This window comes from Nomascus leucogenys, chromosome 11 (genome assembly GCF_006542625.1).
Source record: "Nomascus leucogenys isolate Asia chromosome 11, Asia_NLE_v1, whole genome shotgun sequence".
Taxonomy (NCBI): Eukaryota; Metazoa; Chordata; class Mammalia; order Primates; family Hylobatidae; genus Nomascus; species Nomascus leucogenys.
The window spans coordinates 30,546,138-30,569,784 of NC_044391.1; the positions used below are offsets into that span (position 1 = coordinate 30,546,138).

At 34.8% G+C, this 23,647-nt stretch overlaps 1 long non-coding RNA gene across 1 annotated transcript in view; it reads right to left on the reverse strand.

Moving 5' to 3' along the window:
• Positions 1-1,522: 1,522 nt before the first annotated feature.
• The window catches only part of LOC105740448, a 42,754-nt gene continuing 20,629 nt past the window's right edge, over positions 1,523-23,647 (reverse strand). The window contains exon 3 of the long non-coding RNA XR_001116495.2: positions 1,523-2,186. This is a non-coding gene — a long non-coding RNA (uncharacterized LOC105740448). The remainder of the gene's footprint in view (positions 2,187-23,647) is intronic.

Genomic DNA, 23,647 nt, shown 5'->3' on the forward strand with positions numbered 1-23,647 from the left:
ACTTTTAATTTTTTCATATATTATATCAGAAAAGACACATAGTTTTCTACTTTGTCAGTGGGTTAACTCCATATCATTGTATCATTATTTAAATTGCTCCTTAAAATGGTCCTGGTTGGGCCAGTGGGAATCCCTGTAACTAGTTTCTATGTCTTTTCTATGCATCAGCATCATTATTTTAGGGAGCTCCCTTGCTTTCTGGCCCAAGATACCCAGAATCATCTTGTAGTTTTTCTGGCCCAGCCATTAAGCCAGCATTTTTCTGAGGATACTAGATGGTTTTTTTTATTTTTAATGGAGAATAATATTTAGAAGTTATAATCTGTGTTGGGTATGCTCATTGCTGTTGAGACATTATTGTTCCCCAGCCTTTTCAAAGGACAGGGCTAAGGAATATATGTATGTACGAACACAAGTAATGTAAAATAGTTACATATTTAATTATAGTACAATATATTACAGTGGAAACTTATGTGTATATTTGTTTCTGTATCCATCTGTATGTTTTGAAAACCATGAATTCACAATGAAGCCTCCGATTCCAGACTATCACCACACTTTCTTATAATATTTTCCTTTTCCATATTTATAATTTCTTCTGTAACAGTATGGAAATTAGTTCACATTGTTTTCTAAACATACATATATATTCTAAACATATATATGTTTCTGTGTATATGTGTGTGTGTGTGTGTGTGTGTATATATATATAATTTCATGAGTCCTTACATGCATTATCAAACTCCTATTGCTGCCATTGCTATCAGCTTCCCCCAACATGGTTGCCCTCCTCACACTGCTCAGAAGTCTGTTGCTCTTTCACCACTGCCTTCCTCACCACACTCTGACAATGATTCCATGCACCTGAACTTCACCCCACCTATCTTTTCCCTTCTCAGCCACTTTGTGTACTTACACCTCGCTCCAGGATACCCTTCTCTAAGGATGCCCTCCTTACCCTGATCAAGATCTGATACTCTTGCTAGATTGCTTCCCGTGCTGATGCTTTCGTCACCTTGCTGAATCTCTGGAACGTCTCACTAGATGGTGCCTCTAGTTAACACCCTGTTTTTCCTCCCCTCAGGCTCTGACACCTTGAACTGGACTGCCTTTCTCTATGCATTTTTTTGTTACTGTGCCTGAGCTCTGACAAAACACACTTGGCTACTCGTTCACCTGCACACTCTCTACTCAAGCTCTGACATTCCATGTTGGACTATGCCTCTCCTTACCTTAATTTGGCTCTGACATCTCATACACCTGCAGGGGCTCTGACACCTTATGCTAGGAAGTAAGAAGTCCTTTGCAGCCACTGAGGGCAATATCCCCTTGAAGCCCGCTCTGAAATGTGAAGAAAAGGATAAACAGCTGATTCCGTGTCATTTCCTTTAGCTTTAGAGATGTCTGAGGATTTGATCCTTGGCCAATTATTCTTACAACATATACTCATAAAATCATTTTAAAAATTTTATACTAAATTCAAGGGAGATATGAACCTTATCAAAGTATCTATTGAACCAGACACTGTCAACATTGTTTATTAAATAAGGAGAAACCAGCTTTGATGACACACAACGGCATTTGTAGATGGAAGTTGGTCATGGACCCCTGGTCATATATATTGGAAGGGCCATGTGATTATCTTGTTATTAAAGGCTAAAGGGACCCTAGAGCTTATTGGCTTCCCTGAGCTGAGGTTGTCTGCACATATTCAACCTCATTCCTTAGCATAAAATGACTGGGACACCAGAAGCTGAGTCTAGGGATCACATACTTCCACTATAGTCTGACTGTGGATACTATGTAGGCCGTTCTTTTAAGCTTTAGCTAACTAAACTTGGTGCTTGCTAAAGGCTATTACATTTAATAAATTTAATTATTGATAGAAATCCAAGCCTGTGGCTGCTGGTAGAGCAGAGTGGAAGTTGTAGCACTCTTGGCCCATTAAAGAATACATAACTAAGCAAGTCTGGGTTTAGAAGAAAGGCCATAAAATCACTATACTATATAGTGTGTGCTTCTGTGAGTCATCCAACATAGGCAAAAATGTTGATCCAGTCTTCTGAAGTCTTTGAAAAAGGTTGGTTGTGGGAATAGAAGAGACAATTCTGGGAATCTAGCCAAGGTTAGCTTCCAGTCAGGGGATCGGACCTTTGAGTCAGCAACAAAGAAGAGACAAGTATTTTCTCTTAGGAGGTAAAGGATATAAAGTAGACTGAATATATATATATATGTGCTCTTCTTAATTGGTTATGGAAGTACCACTCCTTTTTTGGATTATCTACATCTCCAGATTTTAAACAAAATGAGAGAATAGAAAAAGCCTAAGAAGCAGATGCCAAACTACCGGGCACAGTGGCTCACACCTGTAATCCCAGCACTTTGGGAGGCTGAGGCAGACAGATCACCTGAGGTTGAGGGTTCAAGACTAGCCTGACCAACATGGAGAAACCCCGTCTCTACTAAAAATACAAAATTAGCCAGGCGTGGTGACACATGCCTGTAATCCTAGCTACTCGGGGGGCTGAAGCAGGAGAATCGCTTGAACCCGGAAAGTGGAAGTTGCAGTGAGCCGAGATCACGCCACTGTACTCCAGCCTGGGGAACAAGAGCGAAACTCTGTCTCAAAAGTAAATAAATAAATAAATAAATAAAAGAAGTAGATGCCAGACGATATAAGAATGAATACTTAAGTAAATACAAATATTTTTCACTTTATGTTCGTAATTTACAAGTGCAAACTAGCTATCTGCACAGAAACACTAACCAAACTAATTTTTAATTATAATCTTTTAATTTTGTGATAATTATTGATTTGCATGCAGGTGAAAGAAATAATTCTGAAAGATTCTCTGAATCATTTACGTGAGTTCCTCCAATGATAACATCTTACAAAACTATGATACCATACTACTACCAGGATATTGTCATTGATGCTGTCAAGATATAGAACATTTCTATCACAACAAGCATCCTCACATTAACTTTTTATAATCACACCTACTTTTCTCCTACCTCACCCCCTCTTTAACCTTGGCAACCATTAATTTGTTCTCTGATGTCATCATTTTTTATTTCAAGAATAATATAAATAAATTCATATACTATATAACCTTTTAGGATTATTTCTGTATTCCTCAAAATTATCTGGAGACTCATCCAGTTTTTTGTGTGTAACATGTTTTTTAATGCTGAATAGTATTCCATAGTATGGCTATACCACACTTCGTATAACCATTCACCTATTGAAGAACATCTGATGATTGTTTCTAGTGTTTGACTATTATAAGTAAATCTACTATAAACATTAGTGTACAGGCTTTCTATACATCAGTGTAGAAGTTTTTATTTTCCTGGATAAATGCCCAGGAGTTCAATTACTGAGTCAGGAGGTAGGTGGATGTTTAGTTTTTTAAGTAATTGTCAAACTGTTTTGCAGAGAATCAGGACCATTTCTTTCATATCCTCACTAGCAACAAAGTGAAATAAATTATGCGCATTCCAACTAGCACTTGATGTTGTTAATATATTTCACTTTAACAATTCTGATATGTGTGTAGTAATACGTTGTGGTGATTTTATTTCCATTTTTGTAATGAATAATTGTTTTGAAAATGTGTTCTTAGCTGAAATGTGTCTTCGTATAATTTACCTATTCTCTAATTGGATTTTTTTTTCACTGTTGAGTTCTGAAAGGTTTTTTTGTTACTAATGTTTTCTCACTACTCAATATGTATGCTATTTTTTTCTTGTATTATTGCACTAGCTATGACTTCTAGTGCAATTCTGAATAAAGGGTGATGAGGAGACATCCTTGCCTTACTCTGGAATGTAGGGAGAAAACGTGCAATTTCTCACTGTTAAGCATGACGGTAGTTTTAGGCTTTTTGCAGATGTTCTTTGTCAAGTTTAGGAAGTTTCTTGCTATTTTTAGTTTGAAAAGTTTTTGCTTTACCATTGAGTTTTTAAAGTGCCAAATACTCTTAATGTACTATAGCCTGTTGGTATGCCGAATACATTATTTTCAAATGTTGAAACACCATTGCATAGCTACTATAAATCTCATTTGGTCATGGTGTATAATTCTTTTTATACATTGTTGGAACTGATTTCCTAATATTTTGTTGAGAATTTTTGCATCTGTGTTTATGATAGCTATTGTCTGTAGTTTCCGTTTCTTGTAAAATCTTCAACTGTTTTTGTATTAGATTAAGTCTATATTTACAGAATTATTTAAGACGTGTTCCCTCTTACACTTTTTGGAAGAGACTGATATATATATCTATATATATATATATATATAGATATATATATATCCATGAAACTTTCACCTCAGTCACAATAATGAACATATATATCACTGAAAAACTTTCTTCATACTCCTTTGTAATTATTGCATCCTACCTCTTCCTGTCCTCCAGCATTTTGTCACTATTCATTGATTTGAAATTTCTAGAACTTCAAATGGGTTGATAAAATATGCTTTTCTTTCTGACATCTTTGACTCAGCACAGATTTTGAAATTCATTTGTATTATAGCATGTAACAGTAGTTAATTCCTTTTTGTTATTGAGTAGTATTCCACTGCAAGAATATATATTAGTTTGTTCACTAACTTGTTCATGGACATTTGGATTATTTCTATTTAGCTATTAAAAATAAAGCTGGTAGAAACATTCATGTATCAGCCTTGGTAACACTTTCTTCTCTTTCATGTAAATATTTAGTTGCAAAATGATTGCATCATATTCAAAGTGTATACTTTCAAGAAACTGCCACACCGTTTTCCAAAGTAGCTTTGCCATTTTAAGCATCCATCAGCATTGTTGAAAGTTTTAGTTGCTCCGTATGCTTACTAACACTTGGTATAATCAGTCAGTAATTTTCATTTCAGCTATTTTACTAGCTGTGTAATGGCGTCTATATATGGTTTTAATTTGCATTTCCCTAATGACTAAAATGTTGAGCATCATTTTTCAGTTTATTTGCCATTTTTACATCTTTTTTGGTCAATGGTTAAGATATTTGTCTCGTTTTTAAACCACCGTTATCAGATATATGATTTGCACCTATATTGTCCTAGTCTGTAGGTTGTATTTTGCTTTTTTAAACTGTGCCTTTGAAAGTGCAGAATATTTTAGTTTTGATAAAATCCAATTAAACAATTTGTTCTTTCATAAATCATATTTTTGAAATCGTATCTAAGAAGTTTTTGTGTAACCCAAGGTCAAAAAGCCTCTTTTCTAGCTGTCCTCTATAAGTATTGCAGTTTTGCATTTTATGCCTTTTTATGATCAAATTTAAAGGAATTTTTATATGTAGCCAAAAAAACCTTTTTTTTGTTTTGCCTATAGGTATCTAATTATTTTAACATCATTTATTTAAAAAGAAAAAAAAGACTGTCTTTCTTCTACTGACTTGTATTTGTATCTCTGTCATAAATCAATTCTCCACAAATGTTTGTCTCCTACTGGATTCTCTACTTAGCTCTATTGATTTATTTTTCCTATCTTTGAGTCAAATACCACCTGTCTTCATTACTACAGTTTTATAATAAGTCTTGAAGTCAGGTAATAATCTTGATTTTATTCTATAGATAGAAATTAGAGCCAGGCACCATGGCTCACCTTGTAATCCCAGCACTTTGGGAGGCCGAGGCAGGCGGATCACTTGAGCTCAGGAGTTTGAGACAAGCCTGACCAACATTGTGAAACTCTGTGTCTACTAAAAATATGAAAGTTATTTGGACATGGTGACACACGCCTGTAACCTCAGCTACTCTGGTGGCTGAGGCATGAAAATCGCTTGAACCCAGGAAGTGGAGGTTGCAGTGAGCTGAGATCACGCCACTGCACTCCAGCCTGGGCGACAGAATGAGACACTGTCACCACCACCACCACCAACAATAACAGTAACGACAACAGAAATTAGGAAGCACTTCAACTTTGTTCCTCTTGTAAAATATTATTTTATGTTATTTTGGGACCTTTGTATTACCATGTGAATTTTAAAATTGGCTACTCAATTTCTGAAAAAAACCTTTCAGTTTTCATTTAATATACACATTAATTTAGGAAAAACTGATATCTTAAATTCACAATTCATAAACATTTTTCTGTTTATCTCCTTTGCATTTCTCCTTTTCTTAGGCCTTCATTAATTTCTCTCATAATTGTTTTATAGTTTTTGATTTGCTGGTCTTGTACATCTTTTTCATTTTATATTTTAATGTTATTGTAAGGGTGTTTTTAAATTTCAATTTCAGATTGACCATTAGTGGAATATAGAAATGCAGTTTCTTTTACTATTTTGATTTTGTATCATGCAATACTCCTAAATTTGTGTAGTATTTCTAGGATTTTTTTATATTCTATTTGATTTTATGTAGATTATTACATCATCTGCAAACTAAGATAGTATTACTTTTTATTTTCCAATTTGAATTCTATTTACATATTTTTCTTGCCTATGTGCACTGCATATACCTTCTAGTTGAATATACGTGATAATAGCAGACATCCTTGTCTTGTTCCTAATCTTAGGGATAAAGTGTGTAACTTATTACCATTAAATATGAGGTTAGCTGTAGGATTTTCATGGAAGTTCTTGATTAGGTTGAGGGTTTCCCCTTTTGACTATATCTTTCATCAGAAATAGATGTTGGATTTTTGTAAAAGTTTTTTCCTGAGTATATTGAGATGGTCATACTTTTTGTTGTTAATATGTTTAATTGCATTGATATTTTAATTTTAAACTAGGTTTGCATTCTGGTGATAATTCTTATCTTTCTAATATATCATTAGATTCAATTTGCTAAAGTTTTGATTAAAATTGTTGCATTTATTAATGAAGGATATTTGTACGTTTCATTATCTTGTAACATCTTTGTCTGGTTTGAGTATCAGTGTATTGCTGCCTTCATAGAATGAGTTGGAGAATGTTCTCTGCCTTGCAGTTTTCTGGAAGAGATTGTGTAAAATTGATATGATTACTTTCTTAAATGTTTGGTAGAACTCACCTATATAGTTATCTGGCCTGGGATTCTCTTTTTCAGTAGATTTTTGACTACATATTCAATTTCTTTAACTGATATGGAACTACTCATGATATCTATTTCTTCTTAAGTGAACCTTCATAGTTTGTATTTTTCAAGGAACATTTTCATTTCATTGAAACTATCAACTTTAAAGCCATAAAGCCATTTATAAAATTTCTTTATTATCCTGTAAATATTTATAGAACCTGTACTGATATCACATCACCTACCTCATTCCTGATATTAGTAATTTGTTTCTTCTTTCTTTCTTGGTAAGTTTGGTGAAAGGCTTACTGATTTGGGGTTTAATCAAAGGAACTGTTTTATTGATTTTTCCATGCTGTTTTTCTGTTTTACATTTTAGGATTTTCATATTTGTTTTTATAGTTTTATTCCTTCTCTTTGCTTTGGGTTTATTTTGCTGATCGTTTCCCAGTTTTTTAAGTTGAAGTTGTTTATTTGAGGACTTTATTCTTTTTTTATATTGACATTTAGTACTATACATTCCCACCATGTACTACTTAGTGGCAAATGACATGTTTTGATATGCTGTGTTTTTACTGTTATTCAGTTCAAAATACTTTTAATTTGTATTCTGATTTTTTCTGTTACTCATTAGTTATTTAAAATTATTCGTGTGGTTCCAAACATTTGAGAATATTCCAAATGTCTTTCTGTAATCAATCTCTAATTTAATTTCATTGTGGTTAGAGAACATTCTTTGTAAGAGTTGAATTCTTTTAAACTTATTAAAACATTTTATTGCTCAGAAGATGGTCTATGGTACTAAATGTTCCAGGTGCACTTAAAAAGAATGTACATTCTGCTGTTGATGGGTGGAGTGGTCAAAAAATTTTTAATTACATCAAGGTGATTTAATGTTTTTTATTTTTTTATAATTTTACTGATTCTCAGTCTACATTTTCTGTTATTTATTGAAAGAGAAATATTGGGATCTCTGGCTATAATGGTGGACTTTTCTATTTCTCCTCACATTTCTATCAATTTTTGCTTTATGTATTTTGAAGTTCATTTATTAAGATAATAAACATTTGGTAACATTATGTACTTTTGCTAAATTGATGAATCTACTTTTACTGACATGGCTATAGCCGCTGAAATTTTGTTTTTGGTGGTATTAACATGGTCCATTTTTTCTATTATTTTAAACCTATTTTTGTCTTTATAAAGTTTGTTACTTATGACCATCATAGAGTTGTGACATGTGTTTTTATCCAATCTGAAAGTCTCCTCCTTTTAATGGAAGTATTTATACCACAGCAGTTTAGTGTGATTATTGATTTAGGCAAATTGCACTATGTCATCTTGCTGTCTGTTTTTTATTTGTCTCATCTTTTGTTGTTTATTATTTTACACATTTATTGTTAAAGCTTTTCTCCCTTGTTGGATTATTTTATGATTACATTTTATTCCCTTTGTTGTCCTATTAACATTTTTTTTATTTTGTTATTTTAGTGACTAGGGTTTAGTGTGAACATCTTTAACTTATCACAGTCTGCCCTTAAGCGATATTATATCACTTCACATGTAGCATAAAAGCCTTTTAAAATTTAGTATTAGAATAACTATGTTTCTTAGATAATTTTGGCAACTTAACAAAGTACCATGGGCCACATAGCTTATAAACAATGTAAATTTATTTTTCACAGTTCTGGAGACTGGGACATCCAAGATCAAGTCACTGGTACATTTAGTGTCTGGTGAGAGTCCATTTCCTGATTCAAAGGTGGTGCCTTTTAGTTGTGTCCTCACATAGTCAAAGGGACAATGCTTCTTTCTGGGGCCTCTTTTGTTAGAACACTAATTCCATTCATCTACTTCTCACACCATCGCTTTGGTGAAAAGGTTTCAACATATGAATTTTGGGTGAACACAAATTACATAACTATAAAGTATTTTTGTGTGTGTGGAGTATTGGTGAAGAGTGTTGAAGCAATGCAAAAAGATGAGTAGGACTTTGCAACTGCCTTTAAATATGTTATACTGTTGCTTCTGTTTAGAACCATGAGCAGAACAACAAAGTTATATTAACTCGGTTCTTCCGGTACAAGAATTCTAGAAATAGATTGTCTAAACAATGTCTTCAAAATGCCAGAAACCTTATAGAAAATACTACATTTGGTTAAAGAGAGCTTTATTGATAAGATCTCAGAGTTTTATGGAAAGTCATTATCTTACAAGGTTTTATGAACCATTATTATATGCTATTTTACATGCAAAATGTAAATATTTGTCTCTTGAAAAAAAATTTCCAGGTCCAAACTTGTTTTGAACACACTGATTGTTTCCAATCTTACAGAGTCTCAGTAGAGACTCTCAGTAAAGATTTAAACATTCTCAGTAAAGAGATCCTGTGAACAAACCTTTTAATTAACTAATTGTTTTCAGAACTTATATGACTATATTGCTATATATCTTCTGTTTTTCTTACCTATATTTCTCATCCATCCTTCTCTACTCTGCTCTCTGCCTTGAAAGACTGACCTGTATGTGTTACAGCAACAGATTTCTTAGCCCTCTAACTTTACCATGGGTTTGACTTATACCAATAAGAAGAAAGAAAGACATTCAGGTACTTGTTTCTTCGGTTTCAATTCTACTTGGTTATTCCTATTTTTGTCCCTGATAGAAAATCACGTCTCCTAAACACAGCCTTTCACACATGACAGTTTCTTTTCATGTTCAGGTTAGGTTCTCCTCCTTTTATCCCTTTGTCTTACATCAGTAACAGGTAATAACCCTGGGTTACTGTACTTTCCCTTTTGGCTTCTTTAGAATCTGTCCATACCTTGGAAAGAGCAAAGCTGTTCCTGAAATATCCTTCCTGCTGGGGTTTTCTTTTTTTTTTTTTCCCAGAAAAACTATTAACACCTATTAGAACCCTAGTGTTCCAGAGACTGTAATTTAGGACACTCGAGTGCTATAAAGGGCCATGGAATATTATTCAATGGGCATGGTATTTAGTTTCAGTTGTAATAAAAAAAATGGTTTTGAAAACTTTATTGAATCACTTGACCTCTTCAGGATTTTTTTTCAACATCCGTACAATAAATTCATCATATTAGGTGATTCCTAGAGTTCTTTTAAACTTGAATACACTTGACATACTATTTTCTTAGCCATCATACAAGGTACTCTATCAGAGCATTAATAAATTTACAATGGGTTGAGGTAGAGCAAAATGGTGGAACAGACTCCACCAATCATTTCTCCCACAAGGATACCAATTCAACAACTATTTACACTACAAAAGCACCTTAATAAGAACCAAAAATCAGGTGAGCACCACAGTACCTGGTTTTAACTTCCTATCTCTGAAAGAGGCACTGAAGAAGAAAAAAAAAGCCATAAATCACTGACAGCACCCTTCCCTGGCAGTGGTGGCATGCTGCAGAGTGAGTTTCTGTGCACTAGGCAGAGAACTGGCTCAGTGCTGCCTTATTATAGCAAAAAAAAAAAAAAAAAAAAAAAAAAAAACGGACCAAAGTCAAGTGACTCCCGTCCACTGAGGGAACATTTAAACCAGCCATAGTCAGAGGATAATCCTGATCTCAACATTCAAACTTGAGATCTCACAAGGGCTAAAGTGCTCTGTGGCCCTAAATAATTTTGAAAGGAAATCTAGGCCACAAGGACTGTAAAACCTGGGTGAATCCTAGTGCAGATGTAGGCCCAGAGCCAGAAGACAGGGGGAACATGAGACCTATTGAGACACTAGCAAAGGCAGCTACAGGAGTGCTGGCATCACCCTTCCCCTAACCCCAGGCTGCACAGCTCATGACTCCAAAAAAGACACCTTTCTTCTGATTGAGGAGAGGAGAAAAAAGACTGTGGAGGACTTTGTTGTGCCTCTTGGACACCAGCTCTGTCACAGCAGAATAGGGCAATGGTCAGAGATGTGAGGCCCCCTTTCTAGGCTCTAGCTTCTGGATGACATTTCTAGGCACTCGCTAGGATAGAAAGGAACCTGCTGCCTTGAAGGGTAGGACCCAGTCCTGGCAGGATTCATTACCTGCTAACTGAAGAGCCCTTGGGCCCTGAATAACCAGCACTGATACCCAGGTACTACATCAGGGGCCTTGGGTGAGACTCAGATTTGCTGGCTTCAGGTGAGACTCAGTGCATTACCAGCTGTGGTGGCTAGAGGGCGAGACTCCTGCTTCGAAAAAGCAGAGGGAAAAGTAAAGGGGACTTTGCCTTGGACCTTAGGTACCAGCTTGGTCGCAGAAGTGTAGAGCACCAAGCAGGCTCTGGGGGCCTCAATTCTGGGAATTGACTCTCGAATGGCATTTCTGGACTTGCCTTGGCTCAGAGGGGAGCCCACTTCCGTGAAGGGTGAATCCTAGCCAGGTAGCATTCACCACAAACTGACTGAAGAGCCCTTGGGGCTTAGGGGTACACTGGCTATAGTCTGGCCGTACTCTCCATGGGCCTGTGATGGTAGTGGCCATTGGATGAGGCTCCTCTGGCTTTGGAAAGGGAAAGGAAGAGTGAGAAGGACTGTGTCTTGTGGTTCGAATGCCAGCTCAGCTGCAGTACAATAGAACACCAGATAGACTTCTAAGGATTTTTACCCTAGTCCCTGGTTCCCAGATGGCACCCCTGGACCCATTTGGGGTCTGGGGCAAATCAACACCCTGAAGGAAAAGACACAAGTCTCACTGACTTTGCCACCTGGTGTTTTTAGAGGCCCAGGCCTTGAGAGAACACAGGTGGTAGCTAGGGATTGGTTACAGCAGGCCTTGGACGAGACCCTGTGCAGTACTGATTTTAGGTCTGATCCAGCACAGTCATAGTGATGATAACCACAGGGTGCCTGAGCCACTCCACCCCTAGTTTCAGGTGGCTCAGAATAGAGACAGAGACTCCATTTGTTTGGGAGAAAGTAAGAGAAGAGAATAGTGTTTTCCTGGTAATCCAGAGAATTCTTCTGGACCTTGTCCAAGATAATCAAGGTGGTACTTCTATAAGTCTATAAGTCTGCAAAAAGCACAGTACTACTAAGTTTGGGGTACAAACAGCCCAGAGTGAGAAAACTACAATAAATACCTAATATTTAATGCCCAGACTCAGACAAACGTCTTCATGTATCAAGAGGATCCAGGAAAACATGACCTCACCAAATAAACTAAATAAGGCACAAGGGACCAATTCTAGAGAAACAGAGGTATATGATTTTTTGGATAAAGAATTCAAAATAGCTGTTTTCAGGAAACTCAATAAAATTCAAGATAACACGGGGAATGAATTCAGAATTTTATTAGATACATTTAATAAAGAGATTGAAGTAATTAAAAAGAATCAAGAATAAATTCTGGAGCCGAAAAATGCGATTGGCATAATGAAGAATGCATCAGAATCCTTTAACAGAAGAACTGATCAAGCAGAAGAAAGAATTAGTGAGCCTGAAGACAGGCTATTTGAAAACATACACTCAAAAGAGACAACTGAAAAATGAGTAAAAAGACTACTGCCTAAGTTCTCTCAAAACCTAGCACTCTAAAATCAAACTACAGGATCTAGAAAATAGCCTCAAAGAGGCAAATATAAAGGTTATTGGCCTTAAAGAGGAGGTAGAGGAAGAGATAGCAGCAGAAAGTTTAGTCAAAGGGATAATAACAGAACTTCCCAAACCTAGAGAAATACATAAATATCCAAGTACAAGAAGGTTATAGAACACAGGGAAGATTTAACCCAAAGAAGACTACCTCAAGGCCTTTAATAATCAAACTTCCAAAGGTCAAGGATAAAGAAAATATTCTAAAAACAGCAAGAAAAAAGAAGCAAGTATGATACAATAGAACTCCCATATGTCTGGCAGCAGACTTTTCAGTGGAAAACTTACAGACCAGGAGAGAGTGGCATGACACATTTAAAGTGCTGAAGGAATAAAACTTTTACCCTAGAATAGTATTAGATTGTTGCAATAGTTAGTGTGATTTTAGGTTTGCACAAAAGTTATTGCATTAAAAGGTAATGGCAAAAACTTCAATAACTTTTGCACCAACATAATATACCTGATGAAATTATCCTTCAAACATGAAGGAGAAATAAAGACTTTTCCAGACAAACAAAAGCCAAGGGATTTTATCAAAACCAGACATTTTCTACAAAAATTTCCAGAGAGAGTTCTTCAATCAGAAAGAAGAGAATGTTAATGAGCAATAAGTAATTACTTGAAGCTACAAAACTTGCTGGTAATAGTAAGTACACAGAAAAACATGGAATATTATAACACTGGGATTAAGGTGTATAAACTCTTATCCTAAGTAGAAAGACTAAATGACACATCATTCAAAAATAAAAACTTCACCAATTTTTGAAGACATCAACAATATAATAAGATATAAAAAATAAAAAAATTAAAGTGAGAGGGTGAAAGTAATATGGGGATTTTTTATTACTTTAATTTTTGCTTGTTTCTTTATGTAAAAAGGGTTAAGTTGTCATCAGCTTAAAATTATGGGTCGTACGATAATATTTGCTACCCTCATGGTAACCTCAAACCAAAACCTACAAGAGATACACAAAAAATTAAAAGGAAGAAACCAAATTATATCACCAAAAACTAAATTAAATCACCTTCACAACAAAAAGAGGACAGGAAGGAAAAGAAGAGGGAAGAGAGGACCACAAAACAACCAAAAAACAAATAACAAAATGGAAGAAGCCAAGTCCTTACTTATCAATAATAACATTGAATGTATGGACTAATCTCTCTAATCAGAAGACATAGAGTGTTTGAATGGACAAGAAAATAAGAACCAATGATCTGTTGCCTACAAGAGACACACTTTACCTATAAAGGCACACAGAGACTGAAAATCAAGGGATGAAAAAATATATATTTCATGCCAATGGAAACCAAAAAGGAATGCAAGTAACTATACTTAAATTAGACAAAATAGATTTCAAGACAAAAACTATAAGAAGAGACAAAGTAGGTCACTATATAATGACAAAGGGGTAAATTTAGCAGGATGATATGACAATTTTAAACATAGATGCACCTAACACTGGAGCAGCCAGATATATAAAGTAAATATTATTAGAGCTAAAGAAAGAGATAGGCCTCAATACAATAATAGGTAGAGACTTCAACACCCCACTTTTAGCATTGGACAGATCTTCCAGACAGAAAATCAACAAAGGAACATTGGATTTAACCTGCACTATAGACCAAATGGATGTAATAGCTATTTACAGAACATTTAATCCTAGAGCTACAGAATACACATTTTTTTATTCTCAGCACATAGATTATTCTCAAGGTTATACCATATGTTAGGCCACAAAAGAAGTCTAAAACATTCAAAAAAATTGAAATAATATCAAGCATCTTCTCTGATGACAATATAATAAAACTAGAAATTAATAACAAAAGGAATTCTGGACATTATGCAAATACATGGAAATTAATATGACCAAACTGAATGGCCAATGTAGGTCAATAAATAAATTAAAAAGGAAATTTTAAAAAAGCTTCTTGAAACAAATGATGGTGCAAACACAACATACCGAAACTTATGGGATACAGCAAAAGTGGTACTAAGAAGAAAGTGCATTGTCATTAGTTCCTCCATAAAAAAATAAAAAACTTCAGATAAGCAACCTAATGTTGCATCTTAAGGAGCTAGAAAAGCAAGAGCAAATCAAACCAAAATTAGTAGAAGAAAATAAATAATAAAGATTAGAGCAGAAATAAATGAAATTACAATGAAGAAAATAATGCAAAAATGAATGAAAGAAAAAGTTGGTTTTTCGAAAAGTTAAACCAAAGTGACAAAACTTTAGCCAGAACAACTAAGAAAAAATGAGAGAAGGTCCAAAGAAATAAAATCACAGATGATAAAGGAGACCTTACAACTGTAAGTGTAGAAATTGAAAGGATCATTAGTGGCTACTGTGAGCAACTATGTGCCAACAGGTTAGAAAATGTAGAAAAGTGGGCAAATTACTAGACACATACAATCTACCAACATTGAACCATGGACAAATTAAAAAACTGAATAGACCACTAAGGAATGAAATCAAGGCTGTACTAAAAATCTCGGTCGGGGCTGGGCACGGTGGCTCATGCCTGTAATTCCAGCACTTTGGGAGGTCAAGGCGGTGGATCACGAGGTCAGGAGATCAAGACCATCCTGGCTAACATGGTGAAACCCTGTCTCTACTAAAAATACAAAAAATTAGCCCAACATGGTGGCGGGTGGCTGTAGTTCCAGCTACTCAGGAGGCTGAGGCAGGAGAATGACATGAACCCAAGAGGCGGAGCTTGCAGTGAGCTGAGATCGTGCCACTGAACTCCAGCCTGGGCAACAGAGCGAGACTCCATCTCAAAAAAAAATAAAAAATCTTGGCCGGGCATGGTGGCTTACGCCTGTAATCCCAGCACTTTGGAAGGCCAAGGCAGGTGGATCATGAGGTCAGAAGATCAAGACCATGCTGACCAACATGGTGAAACCCCGTCTCTACTAAAAATACAAAAATTAGCTGTGTGTGGTGGTGCATGCCTGTAATCCCAGCTACTCAGGATGCTGAGGCAGGAGAATCACTTGAACCAGGGAGTCAGAAGTTGCAGTGAGCCAAGATCATGCCACTGCACTCCAGCCTGGGCAACAGAGCAAGACTCCATCTCAAAAAAACAAAACAAAACAAAATCCTCTTAGTTATGAAAAGCCAAGCACTTGATGGCTTCACAGCTTAATTCTGTGAAACATTTAAGGAAGAACTAATACCAATTTTACTTAAACTATTCCAAAAAGCAGAGGAGTATAGAGTACTTTCCTACTCCTTCTACAAGGCCAGTAATACCCTGATATCAAAACCAGGTGAAGACACATTCAAAAAAGGAAATTATAGGCCAGTATCTCTGATGAATATTGATGCAAAAATCCTCAACAAATACTAGCAAACTGAATTTGGCAATACATTAAAAAGATCATTCCCCATGACCAAGTGTGATTTATTCATGGAATGCAAGGATGTTTCAACATATGCACATCAAACAATGTGATATATCATATGAACAGAATGAAGGACAAAACCCATTTGATCGTTTCAATTGATCTTGAAAAGTGTTTGATAAAAATCAATATAATAAAAAGCCCAAAACAACATTATAGAAGGAACATACCTCCTCAACATAATAAAAGTCATATATGACAGACCACAACTAGGATCATACTAAATGGTGAAAAACTGAAAATATTTCCACTATGTTCTGGAACATGACAAGGGTGCCCACATTCACTACTGTTATTCAACATAGTACTGGAAGCCCTACCTAGAGCAATCAGGCAAGAGAAAGAAATAAAATGTATCCAAATTGGAAAGAAGTCAAATTATTCTTGTTTGCAGATGATATGATCTTATATTTACAAAAACCTAAAGGCTTCACACATAAAGCCCTTTTAGAACTTATAAACTAATTCAGTAAAGTTGCAGGATATAATATCAACATATGAAAATCAATATCATTTCTTTATGCTACAGCAATCTCAAAAAGAAATAACAATGTAATCCCATTTAAAATAGACACAAATAAAAGTAAATACCTAAGAATTACTAAGAATTAAATACCAAAAATGCGAAGGTCTCTATAATAAAAATTATCAAACAATAATAAAAGAAATTGAAGAGGACACCAAAAAAATGAAAAGATATTCAATGTTCATGGATTAGAAGAATCAATACTTGTAAAATATCTATACTACCCAAAGCAATCTACAGATTCAATGAAATCCCTATAAAAAATACCAATGACATTCTTCACAGAAATAAAAAATAACAATCCTTTAATGTATATGGAACCACACAAGACCCAGAATAGTCAGTTATCCTAAGCAAAAAATAAAATGGGAGGAATCACTTTACCTGACTTCAAATTATACTACAGAGCTATAGGAGCCAAAACAGCATGGTACTGGCATAAAAACAGATACATAGACCAATGAAACAGAATAGAGAACCCAGAAACAAATCCACACATTTACCTCAAACTGATTTTCAACAAATGTTCCAAGAACATATACTGGGGGAAAGACAGTCTCTTCAATAGTGGTGCTGGGAAAACCAAACATCCATATGAAGAAAAATAAAGATATATACAAAATAGCCATATGCAAAAATCAATCCAAAATCGACTAAAGACTTAAATCTAAGACCTCAAACTATGAAACTACTACAAGAAAACATCAGGGAATCTCACTCACAGATTAGTCTGGTCAAAAGTTTCTTGAGCACTACCCTACAAGCACAGGCAACCAAAGCAAAAGTGAGCAAATGGGATCACATCAAGTTAAAAAGCTTCTGCACAGCACTCCCATGTTTGTTGAAGCACTGTTCAAAATAGCCAAAATTTGGACACAACCTGTGTCCATCATCAGATGAATGAATAAAGTTGTACTTATACACAATGGAGTACTATTCACTATTACATGTTCTCATTTATTTGTGGAATCTAAACATCAAAACAACTGAATTCATGGAGTAAGAGAGTAGAAGGATGGTAACCAGAGGCTGGGAAGGGAAGTGAGGCAGTGTAGGGAGATGTGTGAGAGTGGTTATTGAGTACAAAACATAGTTACAAACAATAACGCCTAGTATTTTATAGCACAACAGAGTGACTATAGTCAATAATAATTTAATCGTACATTTTAAAATAACAAAAAAACTATAATTGGATTGTTTTTAACACAAAGGATAAATGCTTGAGGGGATGGACATACCATTTTCCATTATGCGATTATTAAGCATTGCATGCCTGTATCAAAACATCTCATGTACTCCACAAATATATACACCCACTATATACCAACAAAAGTCCAAACAAAAAGTTTTTGAAAGATTAAAAAAATTGTATCCTATTTTTCAATGAGAATTTGCATTATTTTAGTTATAATACAGGTAGAAGCCTCAGAAAACCAAATTCAACCTATTATTTCAACTAAAGAAATAATAGAAAAGCTATCAAATTGTTTACTTTTGAAAAACAAAACTGTGTTATACATAAAGCCTTACTCATTGAAATTCATTGTGGAATGGGCACGGTGGCTCACGCCTGTAATCCTAGTGCTTTGGGAGGCCAAGGCAGGTGGATCACCTGAGGTCGGAAGTTCGAGACCAGCCTGACCAACATGGAGAAACCCCATCTCTACTAAAAATACAAAATTAGCTGGGCTTGGTGGCATATGCCTGTAATTCCAGCTACTCAGGAGGCTAAGGCAGGAGAATCGCTTGAACCCAGGAGGCGGAGGTTGCTGTGAGCTGAGATTGCACCATTGCACTCCAGCCTGGGCAACAAGAGCAAAACTCCATCTCAAAAAAAAAAAAAAAAAAAAAAAAAGAAAAAGAAAACGAAATTCAGTGTGTACTCAATCAACTTGGTAGACATTAATTAGAATTTATATATAAGCTGTTACTAATTTAGTGAACTAACTTGGTATGTTTATGGTTCAAGAAGCTCAGCTAAAGATAAAATTGATTTAAAAAATTCAGAAATCCATAAAATACACCTATATGCACACACACATAAATATATATACATACTTCTTAACAACTAATAGAACAGGGATAACCAATAATTAAAACAATTAGACTTGGTTAATCTCAGCCCAATTATGTTGAACCTGTGTGGCATGTTATTGATATTAGTTAATATCTTTTGGATGTTTAACTGATTACATGCATTCCTATGTCTTCAACTTAAGATTATTTTGTGAGATGATTTTCTATCTTTGGGATTATTATTTTACATTAGTTAAATAATAATTATTAAGATGGTTGGAGCCCTTTTAGGTTGCTTATAGTTAAGTCTAGCTTCCTTAAAGCTCTCTGTGGTTTATATATTATGTTTTCTCAATGCCATAACAACAAAATATAATAGTTTAGAATTAGTAAACCAGAGGCAAGAACCTTGGTAGTAAAGTGGATAATTAAAGGAGAGCTACCTAGTAAAAGGACTGTGATAATAAAAGTCATAGAATCTTTACTATAGATTCTATAGTAAATAGAATGCTGCTTCCTATAACTGACAAATTGCTTTTAAATTATTATTTAAATTATGCCATTCTTAAATATAGTCACGTATACCTATTAAACACCATCTGGTAGTTTGGGGGTGGGGGGGAAATAACTATCAAACTTCTTTATATTTTTTAATTAGCATTTAGTCTGAGTTATACTTATGACTTCATTTGTATTAAATATTTATAGAGCACAGCTATTGCTGCTGGATATTTACAGCATTGGACATCATAAATTGAATTTCAAAGGGAAAGGACAAAATTGCCTGTACTTTCTTTGATACTGATACAACATTAGCATTGCCTTATGGTGAGGGATATTAACTATTTTTCTTGTCTCAAAAATGAATCCCAAAGTCACATTTGAGTTTTTCATATTTTTCTGTTTCCTTGGCTTTTCTAAATTCTCTTTTACAAATCATCTTTAATAGCATTACTTAAAGGGCAGTGTATTATAGTGAATAAAACCACATAGTCAGGAGTCAGCTTCCTGGATTTGATTCCAACTCTACATCAATGAGCAGATAGTGAATGATTTCCTTAGATGCAAATGAGAATAGTAAGTTTCCTGTTAGGAATACACACACACACTCACACACATACAAACACATGCGCGCGCGCACGCCGCTAGCCTTGCCTGACATACAGTGAGCACTACATAGGCATTTGCTATTAATTCCGCCTTCTTTTATCATTCACTTGTTCACATTTTCTTTTCACTATGCCTTCTTGCTAATCTGCTTAATATTCTAAGTTTTTACACACAGCTTTTTGACTCCATATTGTACCCAAATTTCTATTAGAAAAAATATTTTTAATTCTGTTTAGCTATAAATTTTTTCCTAAAATGTAAATGTTTCCCTTCAGACTAAAACATAAGGTATTTTATAAGATCTAACATATCTAAAATAACAAATACTAAATATTGTTAACTATCATTTATTTGTCCTTATTCTATACAACCAAAATAGCTAGACAGGAAAATGATCAATTTGTACACATGTCTGTAAGGCAAATGGTTTGGCAGCCATCATTTTCTTCATTTTTGTCTAAATATTTTCTGTTTGTTTTTATTGTGAGAAGGGTTTTATAATTCACATTTTCTTGACTACTAGTTCTGATTACATTGCAGTAGATAAGGTAAACAAGAAAGTGTCCAGCAAATCGTTCAAAACTGTGCTCATCATATTTTCAGCCCACACATTTCCTGGTGTTTGAATGTTGTCCTCATTTTCTTGAACACAGTTTTATATTGGAAGTAATGAACCTACTTTGTGAAATGTAAGGACATATCCTTTTTTGTTCTAAGCTTACCAGAAAGTTTATTTATATATAAATGGATAACATTTTATAACTTCTCTCTACAAATTAATGACATCAAATGGGTTATTTAAAATTTGAAGCGGATAGCAACAATTCGTCCCGTGGAAACCTATGCATGATTAATATGAATGCAGTGAATATCAATAACATGAAGAAGTATTGGGGCTGAGGAAATATTGGGACTGTTTGGATATAATCTTTTAGTGTTGTGTACTGGCTCTGAGACACTACCAATGAGAGCAACGTAATTTTCAAAAACACTTCAATTATCTTGGTGATCTTCACAGCTCACTTGAATCTATCAAAAGAGTATTTCCCTTCCCTCTTAAAAATTTGTGAGCTTGTATGCTTTTAGTTCAGTCTTCTGTTTCTGGATGCCAAGGCCTTCTCTTAGAAGGGCATATTGCTACTCTTTTGTATTTTGCTTAGATAGTCCTGTGTCTGCTTTTATTGCTCAGTAATTCAATTAATCCTAATTGTTCTCAACTTTATTATCACCTTGTCCCATGGGAAGTTTCCTATTATAATAATATATTGGATGATTTAAATTTTTTTTCATTGACTCTGTACTAAGACCAATTTAAGGTATTTTATTGAAATGCAAATTTCATACTTTTAAAATTTTATGTACCTGAATATATATGATTAATTGAAAGATGTAGGAAGGGGGAGAAACATCAGGACAATTTACATTATCTTTTTTTCTGAACCATTTTCAACAGACAGGGCCTTCTACATATGCAAATACACTCTCATTATATTGATTTTTTAAAACTCAAGACAAATGGAAACTGGGAAGACAAAAGTCGTTAGCACAATTGTTCCACACAAAATAAAAATTTTATTATATTTGTTTTTAATCCCTCCTCTTTGTTACTGTCTTCTGATCCACAACCAAAAATGCAGGACAGGGTATATGGAACTCAAAATTTAGTCTCTGATAGTTCAGTTTTGTTTCTAAGGATTGGAAGATCACTTCAAAAGTAAAACATTACTCTCACCTCTACTGCTGCTGCAATAATTTCAGGGAAGATGAGAGACTGTGTGGATTCCAGACAATGAACATAATTCATAGCCTGCTCTAAAGCTCTGTAGGACACTTCCTTTTAAATGTATAAGATATTAACATATCAGTCATTTTAAAGACTCATAGAGAATGAAAGACTTACCAGATAGTTTTTGATGTGTGAAATTTAGGGAAATGGGAGGTGAGATAGGTAGAAGGCAATGGAAGCAACTGTGTGTATTACTTGGTGATGTCACAGCACTATAAGGGGAGATGAGACAAAGGATAAGAAAGGAACTATGAGGAACTTAAAAGGTCAGTAAAAGGAAAAAGAAACAAGAATATCATTATTTTTAATTTTTTGTGTAAAAAGACAAATTTGGGGGCTTTTTTCTTAACTAACACCTGGATATGGTAATGAATTCACAGACCAAGAGTAGGCCTACACTCACACAAATGGGTAGTTATTTTGTTAATGTAGGAATGTAGAAAACTTGCCAGTGTTTAAGCTGTAAATTTCCATGTGTCTCTTTTCATTTTCATTATATGCCTATTTCAGTAAATTATTGAGTAAAAAGCATGTTTTCTTAAAAAATACACTAAAATTGTTTCAGATGCTGATCACGGTTTTTCCTTATTGGATATAAAATAACAGATACACACTTTAACTATTCCACAAAAATTACAGGTTCCCAAACCAAAAATAGTACCCTTAATATGTATGTGTTCTATCTTCATTGCCCCTTTTCCTTAAAATGTTTAGACTGACAGCTCTTATTAATAGGTAAGTTGATTACAGGTATCTTCTTTTCATTCAATTGAATGGCCTCCTGCAGTTTCTGAATGAATAAGATATTCCTACATTTTTAAAATTAGAATATAGAAACTCAAGACATGAAATTGACCATACCATGCCATAATTCACACTTGAGTTTTGGGTACATTTTTATTTTTGTATTCATTTAGCATTTGAACTGTTGTGTGGCTTATGCTTCTTGTATATAAAAATCATTTGCCCTTATGGCCAAATGAAGTTATGCAAAAACGAAGTATTATGCAAGTAATTCTAGTCCCCACCAAAACAAAGATAAATAATTTCCCTAATTGTGAATGGGAAAAATGACAAAATTAATTTGCATGAAGTAAAAGAGTTTACAAATAGCAATCATGTTACCCTTAAAATAAATACTTTTTTTCTATATTACAAATTTTCTTCTGAAGGACTCAGTTTAAAAAATAAAAAACCATTAAAAGAGCTTTCATAGTGTAAAGGGCAAGTGGGAATCAGTGGAGGCTTGACTATAAGCTTCATGAAGGAGAGGACTTGATCTCTCTCATTTACTATTTTATTCCCAGTGCCCAGAGCAATGCCTAGCTGAAAGTAGTTGACAAATAATTATTAATATAGCAATAAACTGTTATTGATACCAGTTGGCTGGGTGAAGTCCTTGAATGTCGGGGGACCCCACCCCAGCCAGTGTCCAGGCTCTTGCCACCATCTCAAAAATGAATTCAAGGATGGGTTGGCAAATACTGAAAGTAAAGAGATTGTAAAGTGAAAAGTACACATTCAAGAAACGGGAGTGCAGGTGTACTCAAGAGAGAGTTGCTCAGTGGAGTTTGGGGTTTCTACTTTTATGGGTTTTTTTACCAAGGGGTGGAATATTCACGAAGGTTTCTGGAATCTGGAATCTGGACAGAGATGTCTTGGAATTGTGGTGCCACCCATTTTTGCGCCAAATATGGGTGTGCCTGGAACTGTCATGGTGCTAGTGAATGTGTGATTTAGTATGTTAATGAGCATATAATGACATCCTAGATGAAACCTAAGTCAAATCCATGCCATGTTGGGTCCAGTCAGTCTTAGCCAGCTTGGGCCACACCCTGGTTTTTCAGGGTCTCATCAGCTCCTAGCTTCTATGGCTATTTCAACAGTTTCCTTTCGCTAGTTACATGAAACACTGCCTGGAATTTTCTATTCTCCTGCAACCAGCTTATATTATTCCTGTCTCATTATCGCTTAAACTTACCTTATATATGCTTTGTATCTTATTGGGATTTATTTTGTGTGGGGGAAAGTAGAGATATTTCCATATATAGGCAAAATCTATACTTGAAGAGACAAAAGTTAAGCATTCCATTTAGCTGTTAAAATCATATTCAAATTATTGCATTATTGATTAAACTGTGATTTAATACTCAAAACAAATTAAATGGGGGATGTGCTAGGGACAG